We start from the raw sequence: 17091 nt of genomic DNA, 5'->3' as shown, positions 1-17091 counted from the left end.
ATGGATGGATGGATGGATGGATGGATGGATGGATGGATGGATGGATGATGGATGAATGGATCAATAAATGGAAAACTCCAGCAAAGTATTTGGATGGAAGGAAATGTGGCACAGAGAAGAGAGACCTGGAACCAGAATCAGGAAGGTTCAAATACTGGCTATAATCCTGGGTAAGTCACTTAACCTCTCAATCCCCTAGGCAGCTTTATAAAGTTAAGAGTCACAGAGAAGGTATTGATCTGTTTAATAGAGGCAGTATCTCATTGGGAACTCCCTGAATTAATGAAATCCTGAGTCAGTCAAATATAGAAAAAAGGAACTGAACACAAAAACCAGTCTCCCTCCTCCCATGAGTCCCTCTTTTCCCTAGAAACCTATTCACTCTTTCAGACCCGTTCTTCTACCCTTCAGGATCACAACTAGAAATGTGTCAAGCCTTCCAAGGGGCCTACAGTGGATATTATAGGATTATAGGAAAATATTTATACTTAAATATAAGGTCTGATTTCTTCATTAAAAATATATCCAATTGGGGCAGCCAGGTAGCACAGTGAGTAAGAGCACCAGCCCCAGAGTCAGGATGACCTGGGATCGAATCCAGGCTCAGACACTTAGCACCCACCCAGAAACACCTGGTCATGTAACCTTGAGCAAGTTACTTAACCCCAATTGCTTAGGGGTGGCCAGGTGGCTCAGTGAGTAAGAACACTGGTCCCAGAGTCTGGATGACCTGGGATCGAATCCAGGCTCTGATACTTAGCACCACACCCAGAAATAATGTGTAACCTTGAACAAGTTACTTAACCCCAAATGCTTTAAAAAAATATATGTCTAATTACCTTAGAGTCACTGACAATTGAATCTGTTGATACTTGATAATTGAACTGATAACTAATATCTGAATATTCGATAACTGAACTGACATGAGTTCCAATTTATTTACATCACCATGCTTCTGCCTATACTTTATTCTTGCCATAGGTACTGAACCCTTTTTTTCCTCAGAAGACATTAAACTTGTACTTATGTGAGCTGTCTACACTTGCTTTTCAAATGATATGAAAATGACCTTTTTTTAACAACTAATTTTTTAAGGTCACCGTCATTGGTTTTGGCACAGTATGAAACACACAAAATGCTAGGGTAGACATCATAGGACCCATGTAGTTCACTTTCCAGTAATGAAACTACTTGACCTAATGTCATCATATTTGAATTGGGTTTAAGAGACCCATCATTCTCCTCTGGGCCTTGATTTCTCAGCTTATGAAATAGCAAATACTCAATTCCAAAGAGAGTAGTAAGGCTTAATGAGTGTCTTTTGGGGTGGGAGAGGCAAAGTGAGATCTTTGGTCAGTGTAAAGCTGACGACTCTGTGTGTAAAGAAGCACAAATAGCACATATCAGGACTGCATTAGCCAAAGCCTAGCAATTACAGAAATTTAATAAAATTAGCTTAATGGACAATAATCTTGTACTTTGAAAGCATATGTGATGATCACACGAAATGGAATAAAAGCAGAAGACCTTTTAGACTTTTAAGAAAATTAGAGGATAATTATTTCTGCAGTAATATCACAAGTACTTTTAAAAATCTGTAATAGATTTAAATAGACTGTGATATAATTCCAAGTGACAGACCAAACATCCCATGTGTAAAGACACTACTGTTTTAAATTTATTTATATGAATAGTAAATAAAAACATAGCAAAAATAGTAAAACAAAAAAAATGGAGACAATTACCTGGATAAGACAAACAAAAATGTCACAATTATCAAGGATTTAAGGTATGGATTAGTTCAAAGGGGAAAGTTCATACAAGCAGGATATTTTTGAGAAAAGTAAAGATAGAAACAAACAAACAAAAAAGTTAGTTCTCTCCATTTCATTGTAGCATTCCTTCTGGGCTACTTCCCAAACTCGAATTCGACCTGGAAACTTTGATCTGCCAAAGAGTCATTTGATATCTTGAATTCTAAGAAAAATCCTAGAGTTGGCCACCATTAATACTATCATCCACAAGCTAGTGCCCCACCCCCTTCTTATTAACAATCAGCCAATAGACTCAATTAACTCTTAGAAAAAATTAACTCTCACAGAAAGAATAGCAATTAGTTTATCAATCAACAAGCATTTTTAAGTAGTATGTTCCAGGCAAAATGTGGGGGATATGTGTGTATGTATGTATGTACATATGTATATGTATGTGTGTATATATATAATGTGTGTATGCATATATGTATATATAAATTGTGTGAGTATACTCACATATGTGTGTAAATATAAATATACTATATATGTGTATATACATATATAAATGTATGTGCCTCTGTGTGCATATATGTAGATTGAAAGACAGACAGAGAGAGTGCCAGAGAGACAGAGACACAGACACACAGACAGACAGACAGGCAAAAACAGATCCTTCAAGGATCTCACATTCTATTGAGGAAAGGAAAAAAAGCAAGGAGGTAACTATAAATAGAAGAAATATACAGTAAAACCGGAAGTTAATCTCAAAGGGAAGGCTGAGGGGTTGAGGAGGGAGGTACCCAAGGAAGGCCTCAGGCAGAAGTTACTACTTGAGCTGAATCTTGAGGGAAAACTGGAGATGCAAGAAGTGGGGATGAGGAGGGAGAGCATTCCTGACAGAGATGACAGGAAATAAAATGGCAAAGGATTGGGAAAGGGAATATCATGTTTGAGAAGAAAGCCAATATAATTTGCTTATAGAGTATGAGGAGGGGAGTAAAGTGTTAGAAGACAGGAAAGGTAGAAAAGGTTACATTGCGCAGGGCTTCAAATGCCAAATAAAAATTTTATATTTCATCCCAGAGGAAATGGGGCGCTATTGGCATTTGAGTAGTGGGAACGACATGGGCAGATGTGAACTTTAACAAAATCACTCTAGCAGCTATGCAGGAGATGAACTTGGGGCAAGGATAGCAATTAGAAAGCTATTGCAATACTCTGTCCAGTGGGAGATGAGGCAAGGCCTGCCCCAGCATAATAGCTGTGTGCATGGGAGAGAATAAGACCTATAAAGGATGTTTTGAAGATACAGAGGACAAGACTTGACAACAAATCGGCTATGTGGGATGAGTAGGAGAGAGGCATCATGGTGACACCAAGATTTTGAGCCTGGTAACTGGAAAGATAATGATCATAGGAAAGCAAACAAAAGGGGATATCCAGTGGGTAAATTCCTACAGTGACCATGACTCTTCTTTTGGCTTTGTGGTCCTCTACATATTACCATGCAATGCAATTTTCCCTGGGTCACCTCTTCTCCAGGGCACCATTGCCATGGCAACCTTGCTTCTGGGCCTACCATGCTTCCCAACCCTTGTGGGGATAAGAGTTAGACTGCTTCTTCTCCACATATGATCATACATACATACAGTTGCTCTGTCCTCTGCACTTCCACATTCAATTGTTTTGCCCCAAATGACAACATTCCTAAATAAGGCTCTATCCCAGGAGATAAAATGCCTTGACCAAAGGTCACTGGCAAGTGAAAGAGTTGGGACTTCTGTGTCTTCTTCTGCTATACAATTGTGCCTCCCACAAAATCAATCAATAAGTATATATTAAGTGGGCAGTTACTGGGCAGCTACATGGTGAAGTGAATAGTGCTGGACCTAGAGTCAAGAACACTCATCTTCCTGAGTTCAAATCTGTCCTCAGACATGTACTAGCTATGTGACACTGGGTAAATCACTTAACCCTGTTTTCCTCAGTTTCTTCATTTATAACATAAGCTGGAGAAAGAAAGGGCAAACCAAATGGGGTGAAGAGTCAGACACAATTGAAAAAAATGACTGAACAACAATAATTTATCAGGCCCTTTAATAGGTACTGGGAATACAAAGACAAAAGTGAGATGGCTCTTGACTTGAAGAAACTTACATTTCAATGCCTTAGAAGAAGAGTGGCAACAAATTCAAACATGAGATCCTCTTTCTCTTTTTTTGCATTGCAATATTCCAATTTCCAGATATAATAGAGTTTTCATCTTTTTTTAGAGTATAATCTTGGATTGAGACCTTATGCCCTAATCTACAGAGTAGAGTCAATTTTTATGTTTGAGTTATAAATCCTTGAAAATACTGGATTTCTATGGGAAGTGCTGACTCCATCTTAACTCTAGCATTTTGAATGGCGATGCTATAATTAAGCTTCGATCTCCTTTGGAAAAAAAAAAAAGAGGGAGGTTATTGTTCAATGAACTGCTCTATCATTTGCTGTAGTGATTCTTAATTGTGTCTCATTACAGCAAGATGATCATTACTCTACTTGTCTATCTGATTTAGAGACCACTAAAAGTGTCTTGTAACGCACAGCCGTCTCCTATACAACAGTCCTCTGGCTCTCACCCTCATTACTCAGAATCTGTCCAATTATTTGTCATTAAAGTAATAAAAAGGACTGCAGCAGAAAATGTGGGAGGTAACCGTTGGAGGTCTGCCCAGAAAAAAAAATGCAAACTGTTTTCAAGGCACTGGAAAGGTGACATCGTTAATTAAGTGTTGGGGAATATGCAAATAAGTCTCCCTCTCAAGAGACTGTAATAAAACTGAGAAAACATTATTATCACTGCAAGGAAGGGGAGGCAGAGTTACCCAATCAGGAAGATTTTGTCAGTTTCTGATGATGGCTAAACCAGGGAGAGAGCTTGGGAAAGAGCTGAAGAAGAGGGATGGACGTTCAGGGCGATTGAGTGCTCTAATGCTACCAGGGTTCAGAATTAAGGTGTCAACGTGGAGGGCCGCCAGATTATAACTTTTAATGAGAGATGTTTGTCTAATCACAGGATTTGCACACCCAATTTCCTCTGCAAAATGACTTACTAATAAGCAAGCAGTGTTTTTGTAGGTTAAAGGAAGGGGAGAGGAAGTGTGGGGAGGGCGGCAGCTGGCAAATTAGGCATCCTGGGTGCTGTACTCAAAGTGCCAATGAACCAAAACCGTGGGAAGCAGCAGAATACTCATTTGTCAACAAGTATCTATTGAAAACTGACTGGATGCATGGGGGGTAAGTTGAAAAACAGTTTGTGCTGACCCAGTACAAGGGGAAACATGAAAGAAGTGACAGAAAACACCACTGATGGCTGTAAAAGACCTTTCTTCCCCACCTCTTATTGAACATTATCATTATCTTCCCATTGTCTGGAATATTCATCCCTATGAAGGTGATAGGGATTATTTTCCTTTTTTCACATAAGGAAACAAAAGTACGGCCCCATCATTTTCGGGAGTACAACATAAGATACAAATGACCTTCTCACACTTCCATGTTTCAGTAAAAGCTTGGATTGATGAGAAAAGTAGAACTATATACTTCTATATAATAAATTTTCTGTCACATCTTAGCACCATCCTTCTCCCAATTGGAAAGCCAGTCTTTATGGCAGTAAGGGATTCTTTAATTATTGAATTATAGCTCATTTTCCCCATGATCCCATACCAGCATGGTATAGCACATCACTCTCATCCAAATCTATAATGATAGAAACATAGTTCGCTCCTAATGATGAATTATGTAGTGTGACTACAAATACTAATGTTGGGAGATATGACCCTAAAGAAGAACCTGTTCATTAATTCTACTCATTGAGTTTCCTGTTATTTGGAAAACACTGTGCTAGGAGCTGGAGACACTGAGACAAAATAAATGACAATATCTCTGCCCTCAAAGAGCATATATTCTATTGTGGCCATAGATAAAAAATTCAAATGGTAAATTGGATTTATTATCTCAGTGACTTGGAAAGTCTCTGCAGTGATGGAGATCAAAGCCTATCCAGGCCTTTGTATTTTTTGTGTTTCATGGCTTCCTGTGGCCAAAAAATAAAATTGTCTTGAAATGGCTGGCCTGCAAATGATGAGTCTAGGTTGGTCCTTAGAAAGCAGACTATTTACTACTGCAGCCATGCTCAAAACCTTCCCAAATTCAATGTGGCAGAACCTCCCAGAGCTTACATTCCACTGTCATAACCATAGCCTTCAAAAAGCCAGGAAAACCTTACTCTGAAGCTGAGGAATGAAATTAGGACTTGCAAATAAGAAAATCTAATAGATAGGCGCAAAGCAGAAAAACAAAACATGGATTTGGGATCAGAAAATGTGGGTTCTAATTCTGCCTCTACTACCCAATATTTTATGACATTGAATGAGACCTGTTTTAGCTCTCTAGCCTCAGTTTCCTCTTCTGTAAAATGAAGGGGGGAGGGTGGACTACATGTCCTTTAAGATCTCTCCCAGTTTTAATTCCATCATCCTAAATTCAGGGGAGGGGAGAGGTGAGTATGAACAACTGGGGAGGAATAGGAAGAGAAGGCAGCTCCTGTGCTAAGCCTCAAAGGAAACCAAAGATTTTAATTCTCTCTGTTGCAGGGTGACAGGAGCTTTCTGCGACTCAGGGGGCCCTGTTCAGCAACAAAGCCTCTTAAATAAGCAGGCATGTTTTGGGGGTAATTTTTAAGGTTCTCCCCCTTCTTTGAGTTGTTCCAAATCAACTTTCCCAGGGAGTCAGGAGCCCTTGAATCAAGTTACAGCTCCCTTCTCTCTTCTATGCTCTCTGCTTCTCTGTACAGCAGGAAAGCTATTATTTGCCCACTTTAAAGGATAGTTGTGAAAAGGAGTCAGTAAATGAGTATAATGTTCTCTGGAAATACAAGGCACTATGTAAATGATGGATAATTACCAGGCACACACTGAGTATTATGCAAAATGCTCTGGAGTTTTTCAGGGTTGCAACCCACTGAACTGCATCACTCTGATGCCCAAATAATGAATTACAGCCCATTTAGGAATCCACTGTGTGTTTAATATGAACGCCCAGCTCCCCTCAGTTCCTGGGCCATGACAGCAGGGGAATGCATCAGGTGGGGTTGGCTGCACTCAGATTCCCTACATTAAGGCTAATATATTGGCTGTACATGACTGCAGCCTCCAAAGAAGGTTCTTACTTATGGCTTGGTCACCCAACAGGGAAGAATTTATTTGAAAAGTGACCTTGTCTTATGCAGCCTCGCTAGGTTAGGTTGAGCAAAAGAGGAGGGAATGCACTGATTTTAACAAGAGGATGGAGGAACACATTTATTTCCCAGCCTTGGACTAAGGCTGATCTTGTTAGATATCACACCTTATCTTATCACCTTTTAAAAATTCTCTTCTTCCCTGCTCCCCCCTTCAGGTATTCTGATCAATTTTCCTGTCTGTGACTGAGAGAAGACATTGTGGTTTAGTAGTAGGGAGACCAGACCTGGAGTCAGGCAAGAACTAGGTTTATATCCCATCTCTGACACTCAATAAAGATGGGACCTTGAACATATCACTTGACCTCTTTGAGCTCGAGTTTTTTCATCTGTAAAGGAGAGACAATTCTACTTCTACTGCCTACATCACAGGGTGGCTGTGAGTTGCCCATTTTATAAACCTACACAAATGGCTTATCATTACTATTTCTATCATGTGCTCTCTCCAAAGAAAAGATACATTTTTCTCATTGTATGGTGACATTATTATCTTTTCATTTCTTTCTTACTCAGAGTGGGTCTCCCAGTCCTGCCCAGGCTAGAAATACAGAAACTGCTCACAGGTTCATCCTATTACTACAGGGAAGTTTTGACTGACACTATTTCCAACCTGGGTTTATTCACCCCTACATAAGTAACCTGTTAGACAACACCCAAAAGGGTCACTGCATTAATGCCAAACTTAATGAAGACACCTAATTGGCATAGCCTACAGCAAGAGATCTGCCAGCCTCAGCTTTCACCCAGTAGCTAGGATTTCAGGCATGTGTCACCATATGTCAACCATATGCTGACCTGTCTTGATGAAGTTATTTCTTATTAGAAGTGGGATTATATAGAATTTCAAAGTAACACTATCATTTTAAATGGAAAACACTCATAAATCAAGGTTCTGACTAGTAAAATATATACCTGGTATAAAATAAGCTAGAAAACAAGAAGTGCGGGGAGGTCAGGTGGCTCAGCGAGTAAGAGTACCGGCTCCAGTGTTGGGATGACCTGGATCAAATCCGGGCTCAGATACTCAGCACCAAACCCAGAAATAACTGGCCATGTAACCTTGAGCGAGTTACTTAACCCCAATTGCTTAAAAAAAAAAGAAAACAAGAAGTGGGGAGGATGGAAGGGGGTGGGCATAGTGAATTCCCCAAAAGAGGGAGAAAATAGTAGTTCAGAAGACAGTCCCACCACAGGTATAGTCATTAACAAAATAGTTTAGTTTTGTCCCTCAAGAGAATCCCAATTCTTCCCTATTGTGGACATTGCAAGGGGGAAGACAAAGGGAGGAAATGCAGGTCCCTAGAGAAGGACACTGTGATAATGGGTCCCTGGAAATCCCATTCAGAGATAGGTGTTTCCTGCACTACAAAGTAAGATGCAGGGAGCACAGTTACCACTTTAAAAAAAAGCATACACCTCTGGGAGAGATTGCTCCCTAACAACACCCTATGGGAAAGCCCTATTTACCCCCTGCTATATAAGAAGTTCTGAGAGCCTAAACACAATACTGTAAAAAGTGTTCAGGGATACTTAGCACCACACCCAGAAAAAACTGGCGGTGTAACCTTGAGCAAGTTACTTAACCCCAATTGCTTTAAAAAAAAAGTGTTCAGGGATGATGAACTACATTTGGCTATTATAAGCCATTTGTAGTAATAATATCTCAGAAATGTTTATGGGACACATGGAAATATATGTACTATGAGGAAGGCTTCTACTTGGGGCCCAGGTAAGGTGGGATGGTTGAGGTTGGATATGAAGGTGTCCTCAAATGGAGTAATTTCCTCCAAACACCCTAATACATATTTTAACCATATTATCATTGATCCTTCTAGCCAGCTACAGCTCCTTTCACTTCTAGAGCTAAACAAAGAGCCATTTGGATAATGGAAATGTAAAAAGAACCAGTGGATCTGCCAAGATTCAGGTTTAACAAGGAATGGAGGCATTTAGACATCCAAAATAGACAAAGTTCCAGCATAAAGTTAGAAAACAGCCAACCTGGCAAATCAAGGGGAATAAAGGGGAAAACTCTCAGACTTTGGTCTCACTGACATGATTTTGAAGGTAGCATAGTTTTCTATGGCCTCTTCTTCCACTGAACTGGTCTTACAATTGAGGAACCTGAAACCCAGATTGGTTAAGTGGTCTTCAAAGGTTCATGCAGCTGAGCGCAGGATTTAAACCCAGAGGTTCATGACTCTATATCTCACAGTCTAGCCATTATACCAGTTGCCTCTATTTAATACAAGAGGATAGAAAAGGACGGGGAAGTCAAGAGAACCTGCATTTATTATTTGCCTAGTATGTGCTAGGCATTGTACTGAGTGCTTTACAAATATTGTCTCATTTAATAGACCATTACATTACAATAACTTGGATACGTATTTTGGAAATTTTATTCAGAAGTGGTGAGTAATAATGACTTTACACAAAAAACCTAGACTCTTTCACTCATCCTTTCTGTAGCTACCAAGAGCAGATATGAGGATAAGATGGGGATAAAGTCTATACAATTTAGCTAATGATTCTGTAATCCTGATTGGGGTAAAAAGATGCATATTATACAATACCACTTTTAGATGAAGGAATCTAATACACTGTGAAGGTTGCAAGCATTTCTTTTAAAGATGGGTGTCATGGTTCTTTTGTAAATTCTATCTGCACACTAACTTTCTTCAAAATCTATTATACTATAAATAAGCAACCATTTGAAAACTCAACATGGAAGTGATTAAGTTTCAAGAAAATCCAATGCCTCTAATCACTCTAGAGAGCAATTTGGAACTATGCCCAAAGGGCTACAAAACCATGCATACCCTTTGACCCAGCAATACTTCTACTAGGTCTGTGCCCCATAAAGATCAAAGGAAAAGGAAGGGGGTACATGTGTACAAAAATGTTTGTGGCAGCTCTTTCTATGATGGCAAAGAATTGGAAATTGAGGGATGTGTCAACTGGTGAATGGCTTAACTGTTTGTGGAATATGATTGTGATGGGACACTATTGTACTATAAGAAATGAAGAAATGATGAGCGGGACAGTCTAAGAAAAACCTGGAAAGATTTATATGAACTGATTCAAAGTGAAGTGAGGAAAACCAGGAAAACATGGAAGAGCAATAGTCTCATGACTTAGCTATTCTGATCAATATACAATGATTCAAGACAATTTCAAAGAACTTAAGGGAAAAATGTCATCCACCTTCAGAGAAAGAACTGACGGAGTCTGAAGGTATATCAAATTATACTTTTTTAAACTTTTTTTTTAGTGTTTGGGGTTTTTTTTGCCTCTTTTCTTTAGCAACATAATTGATATGGAAATGTTTCTCATGACTCCACATGTATAATCCATGTCAAATTGCTTGCCATCTCAGGGGTCAGGGAGAAGAGGGAAGACAAGAATTGAAACTCAAAAATGTTTTAACTGAATGTTACAGGGGTGGCTAGGTGGCTCAGTGAATAGAGAACCAGCCCTGGAGTCAGGAGGACCTGAGTTCAAATCTGTCCTCAGACCCTTAACACTAGCCATGTGACCTTGGGCAAGTCACTTAACCCCAATTGCCCTGCCCTCCCCCCTACAAAAAGCAAAAAAAAAAAATGAAAGTTACAAATTTTTATATGTATATGCAATTGAGAAATACTCAAAGAAATAAATAAAAACATATTGGAGTGGGGAAGAAAACCCAATCCATAAATGTAATTTAAGGTATATACTTACTACAATACATTCAATATGCATTGAATCTATCCTGTCCTCAAGTTATTTTATCATCACATAGTATGAATATTTAATCACAATAATAGTAATAATAAAACTAATAATAGAGGCAAGGCACTATACTAAATACTTTACAAATAGTACCTCACTTGATCTTCACAATAACACTGACAGATAGGTACTATTATTGTCTTCATTTTACAGTTGAGAAATTTGAAGCAAAAAGAGGTTAAATGACTTGCCCGGGGTCACAAAATTAGTATCTGAAGCCATATTTGGACTCTGGTAATCTTGACTTCAGGGTCAGGGCTCTATATTCAGTATACCACCTAGCTACTTTTTCTCTCTAACTTGTAACTTGGGAGAATGTGTGATGCCATGTAAAAGCAAATTGAATATATCAAAAGAACTTCTTTAAAGCACTTTATAAGGTCCGATATCGCTAACATACTTTATTATAGCACATTTGTAGTAGTAAAGAAGTTAGAAATAACGAGTTACACATCAGTTGGAGGAATGGCTCAATAAACTGTGATACATTAGTGTAATGGGATATAACTTTCTTGTAAGGAAAGATGAACATGAACAGTACAGGGAAGTGTGGGAAGACTTATATGAACCAATACAAAGTGAAGCCAGCAGAACCAGGACAAAAATATACACAGAGACTACGATACCATAAAAATGTGGCCACAGTGAAATGAAAGCAGACATTATGCAAATATAATGAACAAGCATGGTCCCAAAGATGAGATGAGAATACATGCCTTCCTCACCTTTTTAAAGAGGAATTTTTGCATTATGAGTATAAGATGTTACAAACACTGTCAGACTTTGGTGATCTGTTGATTAACTTTGCTGAAATATATATATTTTTTTCCTTTGGTAAAGGGATAGTGCCCTGGGTAGAGAGGAAGAAGGATATATTTGGAAATGAAAATAACGCAAAATAAGATGTCAATAAAAATAAATGCGAAAAAAATGCTTCATTGATGGAAGGCATGCATGCCAGTGTGCTTCGTATATGATTCAAAATATCAAAACTTTAAGAACTTATAATTTGATTGATATGAATACTTCCTATAACAAGATAGATGACAATACCTCTATAACTTAGTGGATAGCACTTGAAAGTTGCTGTAACTAAGACACTCATCTCCACGTGGGGATCCTGGTGATACTTTCTTTGTAAATGTAGTTGGGTTAGTCCTCAGAGGATGCACATTACCAGGCCAGTAGTTGAAGCTTTTACAAATCTGCAGGACCCATGAATTTGTACTTTGCTACAAAAGCCTTCAATAACTGATCATCAACCCCCATACCAGAGTGAGACATAAAGCAAAAGACCCTTTAAGAGGTCTTACCCTCAGTAGAGATTTACTAAAATGCTGGTTGAATTAAATGTCTTACTGCAGGTCTTATTTTCATTGTGGCATGGAGATTCTTAAGAGTCCAGAGTTCTCAAAAAATACTGCAGCAGAATTCAAACTGCAATAGATCCTATCAAGTTAGAAAGACATTATATGTAGATAGTGACTGGCTTTCTTGGAACCATTCCATTTATACTGGGAGAGAAAAAAGAGTCATCATTGGGCTAGCTAATCACAGAGTGGTGATTTTTTTTTTACCACAAAGACATGTAACAACTGCTTACTGACTCATGGAAAAATCGCTATGTCTTTCTAACACCAAAGAAATCACAGATTTTTGAACTACTGAAGGACAAGTATCATTTTCATATATAAATATATATATATATATATATATATATATAATTTTAAGCCATCATTGAGTATTTTTTTATCTGGAAGACAGAAAGTAGGCCATACTGGGAGAAGGAGGTAATTCACTCTGTCTTACTTTGTTATACTTTGGATTTGCATATATTAAAAATCAATTCCTTTCTTTTGTGTGCCCAGCATGTCTCTCTCACTATAACACAGAATGCTTGGGATCTGGGCATCATCTCTGTTCCCTTAAACAAGAGATGTCTAATAGAAGGTTCTACTGTATTTCTATTATCATTGATGGGAAGTAGAAATTTGGATTAGAAAAAAAACCCTCATAATTAATTACTTAATCCCACCCCCAATTACAGGGCTTTTGCTCATTTTACCCCCATAAACTTGGGGTACCATAAGTGAGTATCATAAAAGCATTTAAGTCCATAGCTTTGAGGGGAAGCAGGAATAGAGGAAGGTAAGGTTTCTTATTTTAAAATTAATCTGGAGGGTGACATAGGTATGGCAGCTTCATTTCTCAAAGTCAAAGCTTGTGATTAACATGATGCACTGCTGTAAAAATGAATGGTCTTCAAACAGCAGACAGGAGGTGCCTTGAGTCTAGCACAAACCCCCCCCCACTAATCAGACTCTGGATTTTCTTTAGTTTCCAGCTGCCCCCAGCAACCCAGTGCCAAGCATATGCTAAACAGAGAAATCTAATTATTTTCAAATAATCAAAATTCACCTAACCAGGATTTGATTAAAAGTAACAGGAAAGAGCTAATCTGATTTCCTAATGTGATATACCAAGACATGCTTCCTGGGTTGCAGAGACTCCCTAGTAATCCTGCTTGATGCCTGGGCCACTTCCATTTGATATCTGGTTTTATTTGGGGTAGGGAGTGGGGCACTCATTAAAAAAATAGATGGACTAAGCAACTGATAACTCTCTAGCTGACCATGTCGTGTTCACTTCATACTAAAACTCAATTTAAGCTCATTAGATGAAAGTAATGGACTTCAAGGAAATTGGGGGTGGGGAAAAAACAACTTTCAAGAGAGACATTTTTTCTTTCACATCTGTGGACAGTGTCTTCACTTTAGGAAGAACTAAGAAACTTTTGGGATATCCCAAGGGAGTATAAAAGGTTTCCCCCAAAAGATTCATTTCTCAAAGCCATTATATTGCCAGTCTCCCTTTCTTCCTAGGAAAGGGAAAGAGACAGGGAAAGGGAGAGGGAAAGGTAAGGGGAAAGAAAAGGAGGGAAGGATGAAAGAAATACTTATTTAGTCAATGCCTGCTATGTGCCTTTACAAATAGTCCCTCAGGCTCACAACATAGGAATCGTCCTAGATTCTTCACTCTTTCCCCACTCCCCCCATATGCAAGCCAATTTCACCTTTGCAATACCTCTTGAAGATACCCCCTTCTAGGACACTGCCACCACCCTAGTATAGGCTCTTATCACCTCATGCATGGATTATTGTCATAGCAGATTTGCCTGCTTCAAGTCTCTCCCCACTCCAGTGATTCCCTATTCAACCACTAAAGTGATTTTCCTAAAACAGAGGTCCCATCATGTCTCTCCACTATTCCAGCATTGGAATTCCTATTGCCGTCAGGAGTAAATACGAAATGATTTGTTTGACATTCAAAGCTCTTCATAACCCAGCCCCCTCCTACCTTCCAATATTCTTCTACCTTACTCCCTGATACTTTTTCCTCTGGTGACACTTGCCTTCTGGCTATTCAGTAAACAAGACACCCTTTCTCTTGGCTCTGAGCATTCCCATCCTCTTCTCCAACTACTGACTTCCCTGGATTCCTTTAAGTTCCATCTTAAACCTCACCTTCTATAGGAAGCCTTCCCCAACCCTCTAAATTCCAGTGCCTTCTCTCTGCTGATTATTTCCTATTTATCCTGTGTAGAGTTTTAGTATATTTACTTGCCTATTGTCTCCTCCATTAGAATGCAAGTTCCTTAAAGGCAGGGACTATCTTCTGCCTCTTTTTGTATCCCCAGTGCTTAGACCATAGTAGACACTTAATAAACGTTTGTTGATTTATATTATTTTATTTGATCCTCACAACAACACTGGGAAGTTGTGCTATTCCTATCCCCATTTTACATTTGAGGACACTGAGACAGACAGAGGTGAAGTGAATTGCTCATTTTGTCCACACACAGAACCACAACTAATAAGCAGCCAAGGTCAAATTTAAACTCAAGTCTTCCTGACTCCAGGACAAGCACTCAATCCATCATACCACCAAAGTGTTTCTGATGTGCCCAGCATACCTTTCTCATTGCAACCCATAATGCCTATAATGTGGCCACAGTATTTATTGCCCTAGAAGAGGGAAGTCTGACTGTACGATTCTACTATACCATTATTCTCATTTCTGAGAAAGTTCTTTAGAAGATTCACCTGACTCAATACTACAAAAGATGTGAGTCCTAACAAAAATATTTATAGCAGCTCTTTTTCTGGTGGCAAAGAATTTGGGTTGGCCCATCAATTGGGGAATGGCTGAACAAGTTGGGGTATATGAATGTAATGGAATACTAATGTGCTGTAAGAAATGATGAGCAGGTGGACTTCAGAAAAACCTGAAAAAAAACGTACATGAACTGATGCTGAGTGAAGTGAGTAGAACCAGGAGGACATTGTACACATTGACAGCAACATTGTGCTATGATTAGCTATAATAGACTTAACTCTTCTCAACAATGCTATGATCCAAGACAATTCCAAAAGACTTGCAATGGAAAATTCTGACCACACCCAGAGAAGGAAGTATGGAGACTAAATGCAGATCAAAACATACTATTTTCACTTTTTAATTTTTTAATTTTTTGCTTTTTCTTTCTTGTGGTTTTTCCTTTTGTTCTGATTCTTCTTTCACAACATGACTAATGTGGAAATATGTTGTTATTTTTTTAAAGTTCTTTTAAAAAAGAAACTCATGGTTCAAAACTGTCTCAAAGTTAATGACAATTTGCCAAATTGTCATTGTGACGCAATGCCTTTTGGAGGGTCCCAGACCAAATTTTGACACAACTTCTGGAATTATTAGGGGAAAAGTAGAATGAACAAAAAGAAGAGAAGAAAGGAAGGGGCTAATAAAAAGAAAATCTGCTCTTTTCTCAAAGACTTTTTAATCAATATATTTTCATCTAAATAACCCCTGATTCTGCCTCCTTCCTACCTTCTCCTTCTTTTCTCCTACACCACCAAAGGAAAAAGGAAAGAATGGAAAAGAGAAATGGAAAGAGAAAAATACTTTTTGTATGGATATCTAACATATCAAAACATTGGCAATCTCTTTCATGTTTATTTTGAGTGCAGAATTCTCACCCACCCAAAAAAAAAAAAATAGGGAACTGTATGCATCAGTGGTGTCAAACTCAAAAAGAAATAGATCCCTGCAGTAGCATGTTGATTTAGAAAAAAAAATACAAATTAACTTTATATATTTTGTGTTACATTTTTTTATTATACATGTGTGTATAATTTCCAAATTATATTTCAATTTGATTGAGCACACTCAGAATTTTTTTCAGACCTCAGCTTAAGTTTGACACCTCTGGGGTACAAGACCTAAAATTCTTATCCCTGGCAATGTAGATAATCTGTCTTAAACCCATACTAGATAAGTAAATGAATAAATGATGTTTGTAATTTAGCATTTACTAGGATACAAAATGCTATACTAATTATGTACAAGTTTCAGCCCCTCTAATCAGGTCTTCAGTAGTAGTAAAGCGTAACTGAAAGAGAACTGGATTTGAAGTGAGTCTGCCTTCTCATTTTTTGCTAAGCTATGTCTATCTAGAATCCCTTTGGCTGGTCACTTCAATTCTCTTGTGCCTTAGCTTCTTGTTATTGAAAAAGAGGAAACTGAATGTTTGCCAGGATTTTTTGAACTATGAATCCTACACTTCTATGAATTTACTTCCCGAAGAAATAACAAGTTATTTAAAAATATAGTTGAGAGAAAATAATGGTACTTTGACCTGTGGAGGAGAAAGAAATGACCTAAAGCAGTGGTGGCAAATTCAACTGGAGATGAGGGCCACTTGGTTGTATATAAAGATCCCTATTAGCTATATATTGAATTAGAAAACCACATATTAACATTACCTCTATTCTATTACAATTTTATTAAACATTCCCCGGTTACATTTTAATCTTGTTCCCCAGCAGCATATTTTAGTAGAGGTCTTAACCAGGTATATCTCAAAGTCACACAAGGCAATATCCACAAAACCTTCATAACCAATTATCTCCATTTTTATGAAGAAGTAAAGCACTTATGAGAGATGAGGACAAAGTCACAGTAGGACTTAATGATTAACAGGACAATCATTTGTTGCAATTAATATTTAAGTCAACATGAATGAATTTTTATTGTGGCCTAATTTTGTCTTTCACTACCCTGGGCAGAGTAATAGGAATAGGAATCTAGGGAAGAGGACAAGCAGCCTTAATCATTTTTTCTCTTAGATATTCTAAGAGTATATTCTAATTTATGAGCCTCTTTTCCTTCCCTACTACAGTGGTTCTTAAAAAAAATTTTTCCCTCTCACCACAGTATCATTCT

Source organism: Petaurus breviceps, unplaced genomic scaffold (assembly GCF_028583685.1).
Source record: "Petaurus breviceps papuanus isolate PSGF00001 unplaced genomic scaffold, PetGlider_PUasm1.0 138, whole genome shotgun sequence".
Taxonomy (NCBI): Eukaryota; Metazoa; Chordata; class Mammalia; order Diprotodontia; family Petauridae; genus Petaurus; species Petaurus breviceps.
The sequence above is the reverse complement of the archived record's forward strand: the minus strand, read 5'-3'. Positions refer to the sequence as shown.